The sequence below is a fragment of the Podarcis gaigeae genome (assembly GCF_964106915.1).
Source record: "Podarcis gaigeae genome assembly, chromosome: 15".
In the NCBI taxonomy this organism is placed as follows: Eukaryota; Metazoa; Chordata; class Lepidosauria; order Squamata; family Lacertidae; genus Podarcis; species Podarcis gaigeae.
Genome location: NC_139692.1, coordinates 38,318,753 through 38,339,511, shown reverse-complemented (window position 1 = coordinate 38,339,511; position 20,759 = coordinate 38,318,753). Strand labels below are relative to the sequence as shown.

The 20,759-nt window shown below is 45.9% G+C and overlaps 1 protein-coding gene across 14 annotated transcripts in view; it reads left to right on the top strand.

Annotated features, from left to right (window-relative positions):
- Nucleotides 1-20,759, top strand: part of CUEDC1 (CUE domain containing 1) — a 62,048-nt gene that overhangs the window by 5,768 nt on the left and 35,521 nt on the right. For 6 of the 14 annotated variants that reach the window (XM_083714743.1, XM_083714748.1, XM_083714747.1 and 3 more), the window contains exon 2: nucleotides 17,713-17,837. The gene's annotated coding sequence lies outside the window, so the exon portion shown is untranslated. Of the gene's footprint in view, nucleotides 1-12,667; nucleotides 12,827-17,712; nucleotides 17,838-20,759 lie in introns of those variants that run through there. The other 8 variants (XR_014558344.1, XM_083714746.1, XM_083714741.1 and 5 more) reach the window with 2 other exon arrangements.

Below are 20,759 nucleotides of genomic sequence, written 5' to 3'. Positions count from 1 at the left end.
CCATTAGGTTGTTGCTATTTATGGACCTTGAGGCTCTCCGTTTGGCATACCGGGAGAGGCGGTCCTGTAGGTACGAGGGTCCTAGGCCATGAAGGGCTTTAAAGGGTAAGGGATGAAAGCCACGGCTGAATCCTCTTTGTAAGCAGGATAATCAAAATTGCCACTGGGTGCACCAGTGTGGTAACCCATGTGCAAAATGCCCCGGCTGCATGCTACCCAGGGAAGGAACGAGATAAACACCATTGTGCATGCTGGCTAGGACTGATGGGAGCTGGAGTCCAATAGCACCACCAGCCAGGGCTCAGAGGGGCTCAGCACATCTGATTACATAAGTAAAACTTGCATGTGATAAAGTGCTCGGAGGATTGTTGGGGCAGAGGACTGAGGAAGCCAAGCATTGCGTTATTGGTTGGTATTTTCTAAATCAACCCTGTTGTGTTTTCTTAAATGGGAAAACTATCAGAATCCAGTGGTGGAGAAATGGGATGGATGGCGGCTAATGGATTGAGGTTGAATCCTGATAAGACAGAAGTACTGTTTTGGGGGGACAGGGGGCCAGCAGGTGTGGGGGACTCCCTGGTCCTGAATGGGGTAACTGTGCCCCTGAAGGACCAGGTGCGCAGCCTGGGAGTCATTTGGGACTCTCAGCTGTCCATTGAATCACAGGTTAATTCTGTGTCCAGAGCATGTGTGTTTGTTTACCAGCTTTGTTTCTCCCTGCGCACTGTCTCGCCAGAGTGGTACATGCACTGGTTATCTCCCACTTGGATTACTGCAATGTGCTCTGTGTGGGGCTGCCTTTGAAGGTGACTCGGAAACTACAATTAATTCAGAATGCGGCAGCTAGACTGGGAGCGGCTGCCGAGACCACATAACACCAGTCCTGAAAGGCCTACATTGGCTCCCAGTACATTTCCGAGCACAATTCAAAGTGCTGGTGCTGACCTTTAAAGTGGCCTCGGCCCTGTATACCTGAAGGAGCGTCTCCACCCTCATCATTTAGTACGGACAGTGAGATCCAGCACCAAGGGCCTTCTGGCAAGTCCCACGCTGTAAGAAGTGAAGCTACAGGGAACTAGGCAGAGGGCCTTCTCAGCAGTGGCAACCAGCCTGTGGAATGCCCTCCCATCAGATGTTAAGGAATTACTGTATTTTTTGCTCTATAAGACTCACTTTTTCCCTCCTAAAAAGTAAGGGGAAATGTGTGTGCGTCTTATGGAGCGAATGCAGGCTGCACAGCTATCACAGAAGCCAGAACAGGAAGAGCAGCGCAGCGATCCCTCTTGCTGTTCTGGCTTCTGAGATTCAGAATATTTTTTTTCTTGTTTTCCTCCTCCAAACACTATGTGCATCTTGTGGTCTGGTGCGTCTTATAGAGTGAAAAATACGGTATATAACATTTAGTAAACATCTGAAGGCAGCCCTGTATAGGGAAGCTTTTTAAGGTTTAATGTTTTGTTACGTTTTTATATATGCTGGAAGCCGCCCCGAGGGGCCGGGGGCAACCTAGTCAGATGGGTGGGGTGCAAATAAATTATTATTATTATTATTATTATTAAATTATTTACTAAGATATAGATACAGCAGGCAGGATTCAGTAAAAGAAAACCAATTTAGGGAGCAGTCCAAATAGCTCTTGAAATTGGTGCATTTATGTCCTCTGAAGCTCATGATGTTGAGCAAATACAGACACAGCCATTTCTCTGAGGCCACATCAGTGCATTTCTGGGACGTCTGCTCTTGGGTATTTGCAGTCTTTTCCGCTGCACGGCTTTGCCGCCTGATGCTTATTGTAATGGCTCAAGAGCTAATGTCCTAAATCCAAAATAAATTAAAAGGTGTTCCTTCATTTACCGCAACAAAATGACTTCCTCCTCCTCCTGCCTCTAAATCCTGGGCTGGCTATTAGTTTCCTGGCTCCGTGTTGGGGGAGTTATTATCCTCTGTTCTTCCAGCATCTCAAATCTCCCTTGCAAGATTTTTAATTTAAAATCTAATTAGCTAAGCACGCAGTCGGGTTGTCATAGGTAACGGAAGCGGAAGCTTTGTTGTTGAGGCTTGCGGATAGCCTTTCAAGATAGCCTTTGTGCATTCAGCAAAGGACTTTCGGGGTGGCAATGGTGTTGTTGAGACCTCTTAACAATGATTGGTTGGGCTGCTGGGCTGTCACAGAGGGACTGAGCAATCGGAAGGCCTCTATTGGTTGCGCTGCTCAGATTCTAAAAGAGGGCTGGGGCAGAATGAATGGTCTAGGGCAGGGAACCTGTTGCCCTCCAGAGGTTGCTGGATTATAACCCCCGCCAATTCTGACTACTCTGACTACTGGCCATGCTGGTTGGAACAGAATCAACATTTGGAGGGCCCATCCCTAGCCTAGGGAATTTTGAAAGCCCTGGTGTTCTCTGGGGAATCTACATTCCTTCCCTTAACCTGAACCTTTGCTAGGTAAGCCAAATTAAACAGATGTCTCGTTGTGCCCACCTTTACAACAGACCCCGCAAGTGTCCCAAATTATTCGGGACAGCCCGAATTGGCAGATGATGCCCCTTCTTCTCCTTCCAATCCCGAATGTCCCGGTTTTGCACCCCATGCTGGCGGGCGGTTTTTAGTTCTGCTATGGCGAGAGTCCAGAAACAAGTCCAAAAAACAGAAGAAAAACTTAACCTTGACCTCCTCTTCTGGAAGTTTGTCCATGGTTCCCAAAAAGGAGGTGGAGGGCAGGGAATAGCTCAGGGAATCACTGTCTGCCACCCACCTACTGAATTGGAAGTGCTGTAGGAAGGCAGTATGGTGCAGCAGTTAGAGTGTTGGACTACGACCTGGGAGATCAGGGTTCAAATCCCCACTGGGGTGACCTTGGAGTCAGTCACAGCTTCTGAACCTACCTCACAGAGTCATTGTAGTAATTATCTGAGGGGGTGGGGATGGGCCACACACGCCTTGGGGAAAAAGGTGGGATAATAAGCAGTTAAGCAGAAGGGCTTCTTTATTTAAGAAAGCTAGAGATGCCAGCCAGAGGGAGATGGCAGCTGGACATCCAGAGATCTCTATGTGGTCGTAATTGGACCCACACCAGTCGTAAAACACACCTGGTGCCTGGCTAATTTCTAACACTGTACAGAACATTGGGTCAGCTGCCTGGAGACCCTTAGCCAATCATGGCTGGGATGGGAAGCATCCAATCAGGAGGGAGAGAGGTCGGAAAAGTTTGATTTTATAGTTTAGCTGCAAGATAGGGCCTGGATTGCAAAGTTGGTAGGATAGACATGGCAAATTCCTCAGGCGAGGGAAAGGTTCTAGAAAGTGGCTAGACTTTGTTTTTTAGAGGCAGGGTAGAGCAGATAGCCATTCTAGAGAGCACTAGATTTCCTGGTTTCGTTGAAGAGACTTGTAAGTAAATTTCTCTTTTAAGCTGGTAACAGTGTTTATGATTGATCCTAAGTGTTGTGCTTTTATTAGTGAAACCATTGAAAGTGTCTGTTAAAATAAATTACGGTATCGTTTCCAGTGTGTCTCAGCTTTAATTTATTCCCAGAACTGGAAATAAATTGCCTTGGGAACTCCTCGCTGCAGATTCTTAGTGTTTGCATTCACACTTGATTTATACAGGGAGTGACGAAGGATAGATTTCATATTCTCAGTCCTGTCGCCTTGGGAGTTTGTCACACCTTCTGACTCTAAAATTCTGTGATTCCAGGTGGGAATGTTTCCAGTTGTCATTCGCAAATGGCAGAATTGCAGTCCATTAAATAAGTAGATAATAATACATGGGTTCTAATTTTTCCAAGCTTGTTCTAATAGGCAAGGAGGTTATACATTGCGTGCTGGAGCTGAAGTAAGAGGCAATAGTTGAGTCCAGAATTAACATTCACACAACTTTTCCTCTTCTCTTCCTAGCAAAAGTTGCAGGGTGGAGTTTGATTTAGCATGAATGTTGTGCTCAAAGTTGCTCACAATAATCACAATAGCGGTAAAAAAGAACAATAATTGCAATCACGATCATATCAAACACAGTAGCATATAAAGCAAAGAACAACCAATTCATCAAAACAATTGATGCAATTTAATAAAGCCATAGTAGTTCAGATTTCAGCATGCATTATAAAATGATAGACTTCTGGAGCTGGAAGGGACCAGAAGGGTCATCTGGTTCAGCCCCTTGCAATGCAGGAATCTTTTGCCCAACATGTGTCTCAAACCCACAACCCTATGATTAATTGTCTCATGCCATACCAACTGAACTACCAAGGCAGATAAGAAAACACATAGGGCTCATTGATGAGTTTGTCTTTGGTTGAATTCAAACTGGAAATGCAAGACATGGGTGTTATTAGTCTGTGAAATGGGTGCAATGGCATAAGCTGGTTTGAGAGGCTGGCCAGGAGTGAAATCAAGGCCATTCAATTGTATCAACATGTGTCCCTGGGGAGGAGCCATAATTCTGTGGCAGAGCATGTGCAGTACTTGCAGAAAGTCCTAGCTTTTATTCCTGGCCCCTCCAGTTGAAGAGATGAGGTGGCAAGTTGATGAGGAAATCTCTCCAGATTGTTAAATTTCGCATTCCTTGCGGACCAAGTTTGTCAGGTAGGCGGGGCTGCCCTCCTGTCAATCACCCGAGGTCACAGTGGTGTCTGTAAGGATATTGCAGAGCACTCTCATAACCACCTAGCACAGTGATGGCCAAACTTCACCCTCCAGCTGTTTTGGGACTACAACTCCCATCATCCCTAGCTAACAGGACCAGTGGTCAGGGATGATGGGAAGTGTAGTCCTAAAACAGCTGGAGCTGTTTAGCTATGCATTTTTTAAAAATGGCCAACACAACTGGCTTTGCTGCGGTAATAGCTCAGCACAAATATTTTAATGTTCTGGAATCCCCATTGCTTACAAAGAAGCGGTGGGGCACAGACCTGCATTACTTTTAGTGAGGAGGAAGAGTTGGACTACATGTTTTTCCTATTAAAAAAAATAATCCAGGCCAAAATCTTACTACGAAGTTTCCGCAGTAGGTGGGAGGGAAGCAGGAAATCGAGTTATGTTCTGCAGAAATAAATATTTCTCTGGGTAGCTTTGCAATGGGCCTGGCAGTTGATTAGGTTGTGTGTGAGTCACTCTTAATTCATCCTGTAATTAGGACAGCTGTGCGTGTGTGTGTCGTAGAGTTAGAATAGTGTAATGATTTAGCTGTGGCTTCTCATGGTATTTTAATTTTGTTTGTTTTTTTGTCCTATTGTATGATGTATTATTTAACATATGTCTCATTTTTGTAAGCCCGTCTGGGTACTTACTTAACGATCAAGTGGTTCTTGTTGTTGTTTTCGTTGCTGTCACTGTTGTATAGCCAAGAAACTGAAGTACAAATCAGGAGAAGGCGAATTTGAATCTTGCCCCTACATTAATTCACTCAGTGAACATAAAAGCTTAGCAGGGCTTTTCATATGCTCTTGGAGGCACCTGGGTTGAATTTTTATTCATTTACTTGCTTGAAAACTGCACCTATATTCCTCCTTTCTTCCAAGGAGCTCGTGCTGGCGTTCATGACTCTTCCTGTTCCCATCTTATCCTCACAACAACCCTGTGAGGTAGTTTAGCTTCTGTCTTTCCCTATACCTTCTGCTTGGATCATCATCCAGGACTTTTCTCCGTAGGCCCTGGATGACAGGAGGGTGAGAGAATGATACTTTTAGGGTGACGCTGTAGGTTAAACCACAGAGCCTAGGACTTCTCGATCAGAAGGTTGGCGGTTCGAATCCCCGCAATGGGGTGAGCTCCCGTTGCTCAGTCCCTGTTCCTGCCAACCTAGCAGTTTGAAAGCACGTAAAAGTGCAAGTAGATAAATAGGTACCACTCTGGTGGGAAGGTAAAAGGCGTTTCCGTGCACTGCTCTGCTTCGCCAGAAGCGGCTTAGTCATGCTGGCTACATGACCCGGAAGCTGTATCCCTGTTCCATCGGCCAGTAAAGCGAGATGAGCGCCGCAACCCCAGAGTCAGCCACGACTGGACCTAAGGGTCAGGGGTCCCTTTACCTTTACCAGCTTAAACTCCAACTCCCATAAGCTCCAGCCAGCAATTGTCAATGATCAGGGATGAGGAGAGTTGTAGTCCTGCAGCGTCTTAGGAGAGCTACAGGTTTCTCAGGCCTCCTAAAGTAGCATTTATTTATTTTTTAAACAGAGCTGAAGCAAGTGTCATTGTGTTGCTGTGCTTCCTTGAGTTTTCACTCTGTTGCTCCGCTGCAATATTTCTGTTTGTTTCCTGTCTTTGTATTTTATTGGATTTTTATTCTAAGTGATGGGACTCAGAACACAAACACTGAGCGATGGTGGGGATGGTACAGCACTCTGCACACCCTGAACCATGAAAATGGCTTGCTTCTTTGGCCTGATCCCTGCCAGGCTGTAGAATTCACCTTCGTTTCATGGAAAACAGGCCTGCCTCATTATTCCAGCTGCAAGCAAGCAAGTTCCAGCATGCAGCTGTTGCAAACAGCATGTTTGACCTGCCTCAGCCAAAGGCAAAAACTGGACTGCCTCTTAGGTTGCTGATGGCTCAATCATTCTCGCTTTTGCCAACATGCTGACTGAGGCAGATGAGACCTGGGGGCTGCCAGGCTGCCTTATTCCGATGCGGACTTTTTGGCCTTCCCACTCATACAGAGGCGCATGGGGAATGCAGCTATGGAGTGGCTAAACCCTTTCTCAGGCTCTGATTGGCCCTTGTCCTGATCATCTGATTGGCTAGAAGTCCTGTAGAGTACACCCTTCCTTCACACTGCTCAGTGGAAGAGCACCTGCTTTGCATGCAGAAGGTCCCAGGTCCAATCCTGACATCTCCTGGTACAGATGGGAATGTTCTTTGAAGAGCTGCTGCCAGACAGTGTAGACCAAACTTGGTTCTCCAGCTATTTTGGACTACAACTCCCATCATCCCTAGTTGCAGGACCAGTGTTCAGGGATGATGGGAACTGTAGTCCGAAAACAGCTGGAGGTCCACGTTTGGGAAACCCTGATCTAAGAACTCACTGGCAGGGTAGCCAACTGATCAGCAAAAATGTAACCTGACCTGCTCCTGCGTTTTTAACAGAGAAAATTTAACAGTGCAGAAGGCAGCAGGCAAAACGTTTCACTGCTGATCAAACTTGAAAACTTTGGTCCCCATCCTGCACTCAGCTCTCACCTGTGGCTCCTAGAAGTTGTCAGCATGTGACAGTGGCCGCACCCCCAGGAAACTGCTTTGATTGGCTGGCTAAACCGGGTGAGGGCAGCAGGTGGGTCTGAAGCCCTCAGTGAGTTAGGGAGTTGCGAGGGATTTCACCTGCATGCGAAGACAGGCACTGACAGATTGAGCGGAAGAGACCAAGACTAGCTTTCTTTCTTTTTTGTTGTTGAGCATTTTTGGGGAAACCAAAGCTTTTGGAGCTTTTAAGCTTTTGGGTTTTCCCTGACATTTTGCAATTCGGCAAAATTCCCCCGACACCATTTTTACACCCAGAAATCAGGACATGTCAGGAATTCTCCTGTATGGCAAACCTAGGAAACCCTGATGTCAGTGTTTGAAATTAGCCAGGTGCGCTTTGTACCTGACTATTGGCCACTGGCGACCAAGTGAAGATGCCTGGGTCACAGGATGGTGCCTGGCACCTCCACCATCTGGAGGTGCGTGCCTGGGAATCATTGAATCTTGACTGTTTTCACACACTAATGCCACTTTCTGTAGAATTCTATCTGTTCTATTCTATCTGCCCAATCTGAATGAATTTCAGGAACCAAAATGTTTTTTCTGTGCAGCCTGAGCAGGAGCAGTGAAAAGCTTTACAGTTAATTGTTGCAGCTTGTCTTCACTTACCCCACCCTGGCTCCCTGCTCACAGTTGTGAATAATATTCTTACGTTATGAATGGTGTGTTTCATCGTTAAGAGGCAGGCCGATATATGTGTGGACTGTCCCTGGATCAAGTGACTTTTCTTCTTCAAGTTTTCAAAGTTAGGGTTGCCATAGGTCCTCCTTTTCCAGGGCAGGTCCTCTTTTCCAGGGGTAAAATTTCTGTCCAGGTGGATTTTTGGAATTTGCCAAAACGTCTGGGGGTCTGGGAGTGGGCTGCTTTTCATGTTTCATACGCAGTAGTAGACAGCCAAGTGCAAAACGTATACATACTGTGTGTGAGTTTTGCATGGTGCAGGAAAGGGATAAAAATCCAGGGGTGTGTTCCCCCCCAAACCACTGATGCCAAAGTTGGCATTTTGAATGGACATCAGAAGCATACTCAGCCCTGTATGTATAACACATTGGCTCACCCTATCGCTCCCCCTCCCCCTTCCATTCCTAAGCTCCCTACCCTCCTAGCGCTGGGCCAGCTGCTGTGGAGGATGAGTAGATAATTCATGTCAGCAGCTGGTATCCTTTTTTAAAAAAAGAAATCCTGGGGAACCAGAGACGACTGCCTGAGCAATCCCACTCGATGGCAACCTTGTCAGTCGGCAGCCCTGCAGGGACAGCTTCCCTGTTTGCGTAGCAGTGAGCGCTGTTGTCGGTAGACAGCTTGTTGCTTTCTCTGGGTACCTGCTGCACCGCTCTCTTGCCTCAAAGGGAACTCTGGGCACAGATGCAATTGGCCAGGCAGGTTTCCGAAATCGCACCACAGGTTGCTTCCCTCCTGCCTCCCGTCTGGCAGCAAACTCTGTCTGTCCCCCTCCTCTCTTAAAGCACAATCCAGGCTACCGCAATGATTTTTATAAGGCTGGTATTGCCTTTGTAATAAAAGGCACCCACCCACTGTAGTGCTCTTGCATAAGATGCTCTCTTAAGGACCAAGTCAGACTACTGGTCCATGCTAGCTCAGTATCTTCTATACTAGTGAGGAATCTGTGCCCCCCCCCAGATGTTCATGAACTACAGTTCCCATCACTCCCTACCAGTGTCAGAGATGGTGAGAGTTCATCATCATCATCATCATCATCATCAAACCTTTTATTGGCATCACATACAAACATCCAAAGCAAATCAATACAGAATTACCACTTCCCCCAGCGGCACAAAACATTTGCTAAAAGAAAGGAGGCAGAGCAGTCTATCGTTGGTGAGAGTTGGAGACCAGCAAAATTAGGAGGGCCGCAGGCTCCTCACCACTGGGGATGTGATAAGGCACCATTCTCTGTTCTGCCCTACATCTGTTGCGGAAATATTCTCTACCATTCCCCTCCATGTGACTTTGCTTTAAAAATCACATTATTTCCTACATTGTTTTTGACGTTTCCCTTGCAGTTAGGTTCATTTAAGCTAATTAATCACATAAAGGTAAAGGTACCCCTGCCCGTATGGGCCAGTCTTGACAGACTCTAGGGTTGTGCGCCCATCTCGCTTAAGAGGCCGGGAGCCAGCGTTGTCCGCAGACACTTCCAGGTCACGTGGCCAGCGTGACAAGCTGCATCTGGCGAGCCAGCGCAGCACACGGAACGCCGTTTACCTTCCCGCTAGTAAGCGGTCCCTATTTATCTACTTGCACCCGGGGGTGCTTTCGAACTGCTAGGTTGGCAGACGCTGGGACCGAAAGACAGGAGCGCATCCCGCCGCGGGGATTTGAACCGCCGACCATGCGATCGGTAAGTCCTAGGCGCTGAGGTTTTACCCACAGTGCCACCCGTGTCCTACAGCGCCACCCGCATCACATACTGTAATTAATTACACAAGTTTTCAGCCGCAGCAATGAGATGAATAACCTGGGTTTTAGTGGAAACCGAACTGTAGTGGAACAGAAGCAGCAGATTGCACTGAGCACTGGATGGCGGGAAATCGCTGTTTTCTCAATAGAAGGCTCTGTCCTGCCTACATGCCAACCACTTCCTTATTAGAGGTGTAATAGAGCCTCAAAGAGCTGAGTACAGGCCAGGGATGGGGTAGAAATTTGTTCTGTTTGCATTTTAATGTGTACCCACCCAATTTCTCACTTGCCACACCAATGTGCAAACTGAAACGCAGCCACTTTTTTCTGAATTTTGTGATGCACTCCTCCAACCCCAATCCCCCCCTCAAATGCATATATAAAAAGCAAGTATTAGAGAAGGATGTGCTCACAAATGCTTGTTGCATTAATGCAAAATGCTGTAAGAAGATGTCTTTTACATGGAAGAAATTACTTGCAAATTGCTTGTGTTTCATTAGGTGGAAGACATGTGGCTTTTTATGCAGACTCTTTAATCGCAAAGCGATGTGAAAATGGGGGGAACTGAACTGAAGGTTGGGGGGGGGGGGAATGAGAAACCAAAATGGGCAGAATTGTCTGTCCCCAGTACTGGCCCAGCTTCAGTGAGCAGCATCCTTGAGCAGCTGTTGGGGATTGATTTGGAAGAACAGTTGCTAAATGGGGCTGGCCCTACCCTTAGGTGAGATGTGGGGGACCTTTGGCCCTTCAGATATTGCTGAATTACAATTCCCAGCATCCTTAGCTATTGGCCATGATAGCTGGGGTTGAAGGGAGTTCAGTAGCATCTGAAGGTTCCCTACAGCTGCAGTCACCATTGTGGTGGTGGATGCTGTCCCATTACCAGTGTTGAAGTAAGATTCAGTTGCCAGTACAGTCAGCTTCCATACATGGAACGGGAACACCATCTGGTCCATCATTCCCCTGTAGTTCAGGGGTGGAGCATCTGCTTTGCCTGCAGAAGGTCCCAGGTTCAATCCTTGGCATCTCCAATTAGGACTGGGGAATGTCCCCGTTCTGAAAACCTTAGAAAGCTGCTGCCAGTCTGTGTAGACAGTACTGAGCTAGATGGACCAATGTTCTGACTCGGTGTAAGCCAGCCTTTCATTTCCATCTCAGGCATTAAAATGCTTTGGGCCACTTCCTGCTTGGTAACGTGCAAACAAAATAAACAAAACAAAACTGGTGACTGTTTTGTGAAACCTCATGGTACTTTGCTACATGGTGTAAAAGAACACAGAAAGCTTTTTGGAATGCAGGGAAGAATGAGTCTTAATGGGGTTGTTGGTGGCAACAGGAGAAAGCAAACAGGGATGGATGAGACAAGCAAAAGGGCATTCTTTCAAGATTTTCATTCTCATTCCACTCCTGGGCCCTCGGGTGGTTAAGAATATGTGAAGCTGACCACTACTCCCCCTGCCCCTATTGCCTTGCAGATATTAAACCCTGCATTTCTGAATGTTCTATATACAGCGGTAAGGTAAAGGTAAAGGGACCCCTGACCATTAGGTCCAGTCGTGACTGACTCTGGGGTTGCGGCGCTCATCTCGCTTTATTGGCCGAGGGAGCCGGTGTACAGCTTCCGGGTCATGTGGCCAGCATGACTAAGCCGCTTCTGGCGAACCAGAGCAGCGCACGGAAACGCCGTTTACCTTCCCGCTGGAGTGGCACCTATTTATCTACTTGTACTTTGATGTGCTTTTGAACTGCTAGGTGGCAGGCACAGGGACCGAGCAACGGGAGCTCACCCCGTCACGGGGATTCGAACCACCAACCTTCCAATCGGCAAGTCCTAGGCTCTGTGGTTTAACCCACAGCGCCACCCGCGTCCCATATACAGTGGTACCTCTGTCTAAGAACAGTCCTGTTAATGAACGATTTGGGGAACGAACTCTGCAAAACCGGAAGTAGGTGATCCGGCTAGCAAACTTTGCCCTGGAAGATGAATGGAATCTGAACGGGCAAAGGGCACTGGCGGCGGGAGCCCTCATTAGCGAAAGCGCGCCTTGGTTTAAGAACGCTATCGGCTAAAGAACAGACCTCCGGAATGAATTAAGTTTGTAAAGAGAGGTACCACTGTACTATGATCATGCCCACATGCAGGATTGTGGTGTGTGCGTGTTTAACAATTCCTCATCATTTCCCAAAGCTAGCTGTTTTTTCAGGCAAATTCAAACACAGCGAGTCTTGCTGGATGAGGCCCGTGGCTACCTCGAGTCCAGCATCCTGTTCTCACAGTGCCCAAGTAGAGGCGCCTAGGGGAAGCCCACAGGAAGCATTTGAGCGCAACAGCACTCTCCGCTCCTTCGGCTCCCGCAACTTGCATTCAGACGCATACTGGGCACACTGCCTCTGAGGCAGAAACTATCTGTCATGGCTGGAAGCCATTGATAGTTTTGTTCTCCGTGAATCTTTTCTGTCTGGATTTTCACTGTTTGAAATATGGCGACCCTAGCTTACTCCTTAGCCTTTTCATCTCCTGAAGGTATCCTGCAAGGCAGCGCAGGTTTTAGGATCCTGCAAGGATCTGTTGTGGAGGGTTTGGGAGCACCTCCAAAGAAATATGGAAGGTGGTTTAGGAGACTCGCTATTTTCCATTCAAATTCTTGCAGTGTTCTTTACCTCCTCTAAGACAGCTGTAACTCGTCTCTAACAGTGGCTCTTTCCCCCAGCTGAGCAGACTATATTCCAGCAAAAGTCAGAGGTTTCGACCAATAAACACCAGTATAGTGGGGTGTAATGGTTGGATAAGAACCTAGGAGACCAGCGTTCAAATCCCCACTCAAACATGAAGCTGGCCTTGGGATTTAGTCTAAAATTTCCTCACAGGGTTGTTGTGAGTATAAGATGGGGTCATGGAGATCCATGGAAGAAAGGTGAGCTATAATCCTGGAGGAGTGGCTCAGAGGAATCTGGTGGAATTCTCTTTCATCACACTGGTTTCCTAGCAGCTGTCTGTTTACCTAGTTTGGAGACCAGGTGTTCTCTTATCTTGAAAGTGCTCTTAAGAAGACCAGATCCAGCAGCTGAGGTTGGAGAGGCAGCCATCGCTCTTGGTTCTGCCATTTGGTATCTGGTGTGGGCTCGATAAGAAGCCTAGCCCACTGTTTGTCCTGTGTGATCAGAGAAGGTAGGTCTTCGGGTCAGCTGTACAATCTGTTACGTGTTCCTTACAGTTGGGTGTATTGCAAAAGTGTCCAGTCTAATCACAGCCACCCCTTGGAGTGAGAAGCTAGGGATGATGGGAGTTGTAGTCTAAAAACAGCTGGAGGACCAAGTTTGGCCACCACTATGCTACACAGTAGGTAGTATTTTATGACGAATGTTATTCTGAACACTGGGAATGGGCTAATCTGTCAATTTTGGTTTCTCTCAGATACTCAGTTTTTTTCCATTCTTACATTCAGTTCTCCACATTTCCACATAATTTGTGATTAGTTTTCAGAAGGCCTTTAAAAATAAATAAATCAGCATTTTAGTGTGAATTTCACCTAATGCACACATTTACCTGCAGTTTTGCCTAATTTTATTTTTTGCAAAGCAGTTCCCCATGATACAATATTTTTTGGACACATTATTTTCACGGATTACGTATTTTTATATACACTTTACTCAGTACATGCATTTTTGCACACATTACTTGGCTGGAGAACTGCATTGCCACGTTTAGAGAAGTGCAAATTTGGAAGATGCCTGTGTTTTGGTTTGCATAGTGTTTTGGAAAGCATGAATTAGGTATGTTTGCCTTTAAATGCAAACTGAATTTAATCTCCCCCCCCCCCCCCCGCATTCCTAGTGCCCATTGGGACTGGTGGGTCAAAAGGCAGGGAGCCCAAGCAGTAGGTGGAGACAGAGCTAATGGCAGGCAGAGCCACTGAATTTTCTCTCCTCATCTCCTCCCTGCTAAGTTTAAGTGGGTAAGATGGAAACTGACAGGCAGTGGCAGCACCTGGACTGGTTGCAATTACCGAGGCAGGCAGGTGTTGGTGGTTGAGGGCAGAATGAGGTTGGTGGAGCAGTGCCCCATTTTCTGCAATGAACCTGGAATATATCCCTTCTGCTGTCTTCAGAGCTTTAATTCAAGCATGTATCAGCGCTGCCCCTTTAATTAATGGTTCTTTTGCAGACAGCTGGTATGATTCCCTTTTTAATCTCCTCTGCCTCATTTGCATATGGCTTAGTCAATGACCTAGCCTCCTCCATCTGAGAAATGCAGGGATTCCCACTCGCCCTTATGGGCACATGCAATGCACTCTAGGTAAGATGATCCCCTTTTATTGACTTTATTTATTTGTTCAGCGGAGGGAGCAGGATGTAGGCGTTTGTGTTACACAGAACTCATTATCAGGTGTGGTAGAAAAGCCTGAATACTCCATTCCACAACCCTCAACGGCTTATTTAGAAGATCACCTTTAAATATTTGCGTGTCCTCTTCTGTGAGGCAAACGGGGCGATGGCTATCTAATCACAGGTCATGAAAAAGATAGCTCCTGCTAGATGATATGCCGTGATTTTTGCCATAGGAAGTTTGGTAGAATCCTATTCCCAACCATATTCTTAAAATCTGTAATTCTGTAAAACTCGTATTCTGCATTTTATTTATTTATTTATTGCACTTATATACCACCAGCTTCATGGCAGTGTGGGGATTCGAACCCTGCTCTCCCAGGTCCTTGTCGGTAGGGCACACCATTTGCATTTTCTTCCAAACCACATACTTGCAATATTGCGGAATCTTGTTGTTTTATTTTTGGGAGTGTGTGTGTCAATGCATGATGGAAGAACGGGAGCACTAAAGGTCATAGCTCAGAGGAAGAGCTTCCCCCTTGCATGCAGAAGGTCCCAAGTTCAATGCCCTTTATCTCCAGGTAAGACTAAGAAAGAACCCACATCTGAAATCCCCAGGAGCTGCTGCCAGTCCGTGTAGGCAGTACTGAGCTTTATGGACCCAATGGTCTGACTCATGGTCAATACAAGGTTCCCAGAGGCAAAACATCTTTCTTTTCACTTAGCTGTAGACTAGGGTTGCCATATTTTAAAAAGTGAAAATCTGGACACAAAAGTTGTTGGGTTTTTTGGCAAAGTTGTTGAGCTCAGATAATTATAATAAAATATTTTGCAAAATCTCCCTCCAAAATGAAGTTTTTGACCTATTTTTTTAAGGAAACTGGACAAAAAAACAAAACTTTTGGCATGGGTTGCTATACATCCAGGTTTTCCTGGACAGCTTTAGCAATATCGGGAATTCCGCCCGGATGCTTTTTTCAATGGACGAATCCTGGATATGTCTGGGGAAACCCAGATGTAAGGCAGCCCTACTGTAGGGCAGCTGTGACGAACCTTTGGCCTGCCAGATGTTGCTGAACTACAACTCCCATCAGCCCCTGCAAGCATGGGCAGTGGGCAAGCATGAAGGGAGTTGTTGGTTAGCAACACTGGGGAAACCAAGGCTTTCCTACACCTGCAGGTACTAAAAGCAGCCAGAGTTGGGGCAGTAGCCCAAATATGAAGGAAGGAAAAGCCACCCAGATAGGGTTTGGAGGCTCTCTCACAAAACACCAGGACCTTCTGCAGAAAAGGAGGTGGTTGTTTTCAATCAGTGTTGCAGCAGAACAGCCAGGAGTCTCACAGCTCCTATAGATCAGGGATTTTTGAACAGCTCTGTGGACCGCCAGTGGTTTGCAAGCTTTATTGAGGTAGTCTCTGCCAAGCCCACCTTCAATATATTGGTTTTTGTATTTGCATTGCTGCTTTTATTTCTTGAACTGTATTTTATTCTATTTCAATTTGAAATGTGTGAAATGCAAATTGTAATACAATATAAGAAATAAAGGAAGCTATAAAGATACAATTAAAAACAGCATCTATCAGAGCACGGTGCAGTGCCAAAACGTCATACAGTCCTCATAACCAGGAGGACTAGGCACTTAACTTTAAAGCAATAAAGTTGATAGTTGGCAGGAATTCAGAATAGATTCCATCCATTTATTCTTAACCCGCTATTGATTTTGTGTATGTGTGTTAATCCCTTTTTGGTGCATCGGGATAATCTGGGATTGCTTTCCTGTGTATTTCTAAAACATATATACAATGTAAGGTCAGAGATGAAGTCATTTAGTATCTGTGTGTGTGTGTGTGTGTGTGTGTGTGTGTGTGTGACATTAATGCACCAAGAAAAGGCACAAATGTTTCTTCCTCACCCCTTGAAGATTTTTCTTAAATGTTCCCCTTATGACAAGCTGTTTTCTTTAGCCAAGATGGTTTTAGATTAAGATATTTATCCAGTAAAAATGGAGAACAGAGATTACTCTTGACGGGCTGAATATAGGGCTGCAGGCTCCGAGTCTGGGTTGGCTGCATCTTTCATGCACAAAATTAAGAAGGGGTGTGTGTGTGTGTGTGTTGTGGGGGGGGGGGGTTCAGTAGTTGCTGACAACCAAATTATTGACCCATTCTTCCAATGGGAGTTATAAGAACATAAGATCAAGCCAATGCCTCATCTAGTCCATCATCGTATTCTCACAGTCACCAAATATTTCCCCCAGTGGGAAGCCCGCAAGCATAATTTGAGCGCAATAGCACTTTCCTTGCCTGTAATTCCCAGCAACTGATATTCATATTGCTTCCCAGTCCTCCACCTCCACCAGGTTGTTTAAATTTGTGCTCTAAGGACCTCAGCTACAACCGTGCAAAATGTGTCATTCTATGGTGCTGAGGGTGGTCCTCTGAACCAAGAGTTACCTGGTCGTCAATGCTCAGCTAACTTAGCAGCATCATTTCCATTACAGCGGTACCTTGGTTTACATATGTCTTGGTTTGCATACGTTTTGGATTACAAGCACATCAAACCCGGAAGTGCGTGTCCCGGTTTGCAACCTTTTTTATTATTATTACAACCCATTTTTTTTGGATTACGAAAAAAATTTTTTGGGAGGCCCCATTGGCAAAAGCGCACCTTGGGTTACATTCTGTTTTGGTTTACAAATGGACCTCCAGAACAGATTATGGTTGTAAACCAAGGTACCACTGTATTTGGGCATCGAGGGCGCCATCTAGGCTTCAGTACCAGCCTGCCTGGACACTCTGTCAGCTGACTCTTGAGGGCCAATCCCAGGCCACCAGCCCCTATAAAGCCCTGGCCTCAGAGGACGCTCTTCACCAGGGGTCAGCAAACTTTTTCAGCAGGGGGCCGGTCCACTGTTCCTCAGACCTTGTGGGGGGCCGGACTATATTTTTTTGGAGGGGGGAAATGAGCGAATTCCTATGCCCCGCAAATAATCCAGGGATGTATTTTAAATAAAAGGACACATTCTACTCATGTAAAAACACCAGGCAGGCCTCACAAATATTTTTTGCTCCATGAGGCGGCCCCTTTAATCACAAGAACTGAGGCCTAGTCCCAGTTACCACAAGCAGACCAAGGATAGGGACACAGCGCTGGTTTCCAACTCTGGGGAACCGGTTTTCCTGGCACATATCGAACGCTGACAGTCTGCAAACATTAATATTTGAGGAGGTGGTGAATAACTGAGGGGCGATGAGAAACCAACACCGTTTGTGACGTCTTCGTGTGCAGAAATAGCTTTAATGTGCAGAAATAGGAATCAGTTTTGTGTTTTTCTGGTCGGCGTTTAACGATCCCTCACCCCAACACCTGGCAGTGGGTTTGCTCATTTTATGGGTGCATTTATGGCTTGATGTTAAGCCCATTTTTGTCCCATTGTATATCAGAGGGTTGTGCGGGATCTTGAGAAAAGACCCAGAAATCTAAAGCTCCTCATGTGAAGCATTGCCTTGTTTCATTGCCCGAAAGGATGCTGCACAATCCATATTCTGGAAATGTTCCATGTTTAGATGCGTGTGCAATCGTATTGTTACTGCCGTTAACTTATTTGCACAGTGCTTCCAGCACACATCAGGACAGGCCGTAGCTTCAGTGGCAGAACACATGCCGAATGTCCCAGGTCCCCAATCCTTGGAACCTCCACTTTTTAAAAAGGATATTCTCTGTTTCAGTGCCGCTGTGTCTGAAGAATGGGCCTTCACACTCCAGCTTGAGCGGAAAGCAGTCAACAAGCAGGAAGCGGGCATCGTTCCAAGTAGATTCCTAAGGGGTGCCAGCCAGCCAGTGCTAATTGAAGGTAATTGCCTCATCAATATTTATAATCCCTATTCTTTCCCCTCCCCCAAATGATGATCTGCTTATGCCAACAAATCAGCGTGGGCCTGAGGGGCCCCTAGTGTCGTCGTCACTCGCTAATGTTTTCTTTAAAATGCCAAGGACTTGGTGCTTTACGTAGGAAATTAATGAAAAACCCACAGTGCCCCAATCTGCAGGCTTATGATTTACGTGTTGGGAGAGGAAATGGGGATTTCTGTCTACCTCTCAGTTGTGGTGTGATCTGCCACCAGGCTTCTAGGGTCACATCTGCACCACACATCTAAAGCAGGATCATACTGCTTTAGACAGTCAGGGATTCCACCAAAGAATCCTGGAAACTGTAATAGTAAATTATTATCATTATCATTATCATTTGTACCCTGCCCATCCGACTGGGTTTCCCCATCAACTCTGGGCTACTTTATTATTATTATCATTATTAGTAGTAGTATTTATTGCATTTATGTACTGCTCTATACCTACAGGTCTCAGGGCAGTTCCAAGGATAAAATTAGAATATAAAACTACAAAATACATAATCAAAACAACAGCAACCAGAGTGGTTAGGACAGGCATAGGCAAACTCGGCCCTCCCGATGTTTTGGGACTACAACTCCCATCATCCCTAGCTAACAGGACCAGTGTTCAGGGATGCTGGGAATTGTAGTCCCAAAACATCTGAAGGGCCACGTTTGCCTGTGCCTGGGTTAGGAGAACCCCTATAAGAAAGCACAATGGTGTTTTTTTCCTTGAAAAAACGTTTAGGGGTACTCCCATTTTGACTCAAGAAAATCACCACTTTATAGTTCAAATACAGTATATGGACAAAAGTACAAAGATTCACAAAATGTTTAGGGGTATACGTACCCCTGCGTTTCCCCCCGGTTTAACCTAGTCCTAGCCAAGTTAACTGGCTGCATCTTTGCCTGGTGTTTTGGATACCCCTCTCTCTGTGATTTCTCCTTCTAGCAAGGATGAATTGGTCCACCAATGGAACAAGATTGCTGGTGGGGCAACCTGCCACATAGGTGAAGTTGGACAGGATGCTCCAGCATTTGCTGGGCTCTAGCAGCTGTTGCACAGGGTGAGAAAGCAGACTCTTGTGCCTGTCAAGCAGCAACAGTTGGAGATCGTGGCGGTTGGCCACGGAGCAGCAATTACGATACAGCCTGGCTTCCTATAATATCTCAACATGGGTGCATTTGTCAACAAGAGAAGATCAATAGGAGGTTGTCAGATTTCCTACGCCTAGAGAAAAAGGATCTTTAAATTCACTCTTCTTCTTTTGTTTGTTTTCTTTCTCTTTGACAAGTTTTAAAGCTGTGTGCTCTCGGCCTTGATGATCAGTGTGGCGGTGGGGGGAGGGACGATGGGAAATTTGGAGCTTATTAGAAAATGGGGCTTGACTCTATAAAACCAGCTTAGTTTGACCAGTTGGCTCTGTTGGGGAACATAGACGGTCTGCTGAATGAGGAAAGGAGGAAAAAGGAACCTTTTAGTACTGCCTTCTTCTATAGATCCTTGCCTTTTCTCTTAAGAGCTGCATGCTACCCAAAAATGGGACTATAACTGCTGCAGTAGCTTTATATGTTGGCTGTCTCTCCAGGAAATAAACCAAACCCAGATGCATGGGATAAACCCTTTTTCTTTTAAAAACACCCCCACTATGAGCCATTTCTATTTGCAAGACAGTAGGAGGATTGTTTGTTCCATAGGCTTCTTTTGAAGACCTGATTCACTCTTGGCAATGCCAACTAAGCCCCCCAAACCTATCTATTGTCATGAAATATGAGCCAGGGTTCAATTGTAGCATTAAAAGAGTTGCTGTGACTTGGAATGTGTGATGTAATAATGTGTGGAGTTCCCTTCCGTTGTTCCGGCGAAATCAAAACTGCCCTCCATGTATCTGAGGTTTTTATTTGGGAGAGGGGCTTTCAGGAGAGAGAGAGAGACAGAGAGGGGGCGGGGATTTCAACATGGATGTGAGCCCCATCACTTATCTTTACAAATTAGCTGCACATTTTCTGTCAAAAGCGAAGAGAGGCTAGCTTCATGTTGTCAGGGATGGGCAGTCTGAGTTTCAGGGCCAGATGTGACCATCCAGCATTCTCTATCTGGCCCTTAGCCTTCTTCCAGGCCACACCCCGTCCCTACCCACACCCCTCACTGGGCCTAGTATAATACATTTTTTAATGTACAGTGCAGATGGGGGCCTTAGCCATGTCTACTCGTTTTGGTGGGTGAGTAGGTCTAATTGGATACCACCCTTTGGTTATTAAATCTTTGCCACCATGTGGAAGGTGCCATTTTGGATTCTTTGCCTCAGGCTCCACCCCATTTCTGGCTCCTCCCCCAGCACTTTCTTTCACCTTATTGCCTTATTAAGGGCAGAAGGACCCAGCTTTACTCGTGGCAATAGAAAATGAGTATTGTTGTGCACTCTTGTATTATTATTACGCTGGTGTGGTTTTTTAAATGTGGTTTTCCATATGGTGTGCTTACTGTTTAATGCTGCAGTTATTTTTGCAAGCAGGGCATTATTATTATTATTATTATTATTATTATTATTATTATTATTATTTTGATAAGCCAATAATGTAAGACCTAAATGACTTGCCTTCTGCTTCCCAAGCATTAGGCTGGTGAGTCTGAATTAAGCAGGTTGTGTCTCTCTGCATAATGAATAGCTTTAAATCTTTCCCCTTAGACCTTAATGGACAGAGCCCTGTCCTGCTTAAATAATTTACAGTGCCCATAAATGAGAGGGTTTTCTCCCCCCCCCCCAAACTCTTTTCAAACTGCACACATTCTGTTTCCATAGAAACACATGCAGTCTTTCTGCTTTTGCCTCGCCTTCGGCAAATCAATAGTGGTTTATTTCTCTTTTCCTACACACACACAC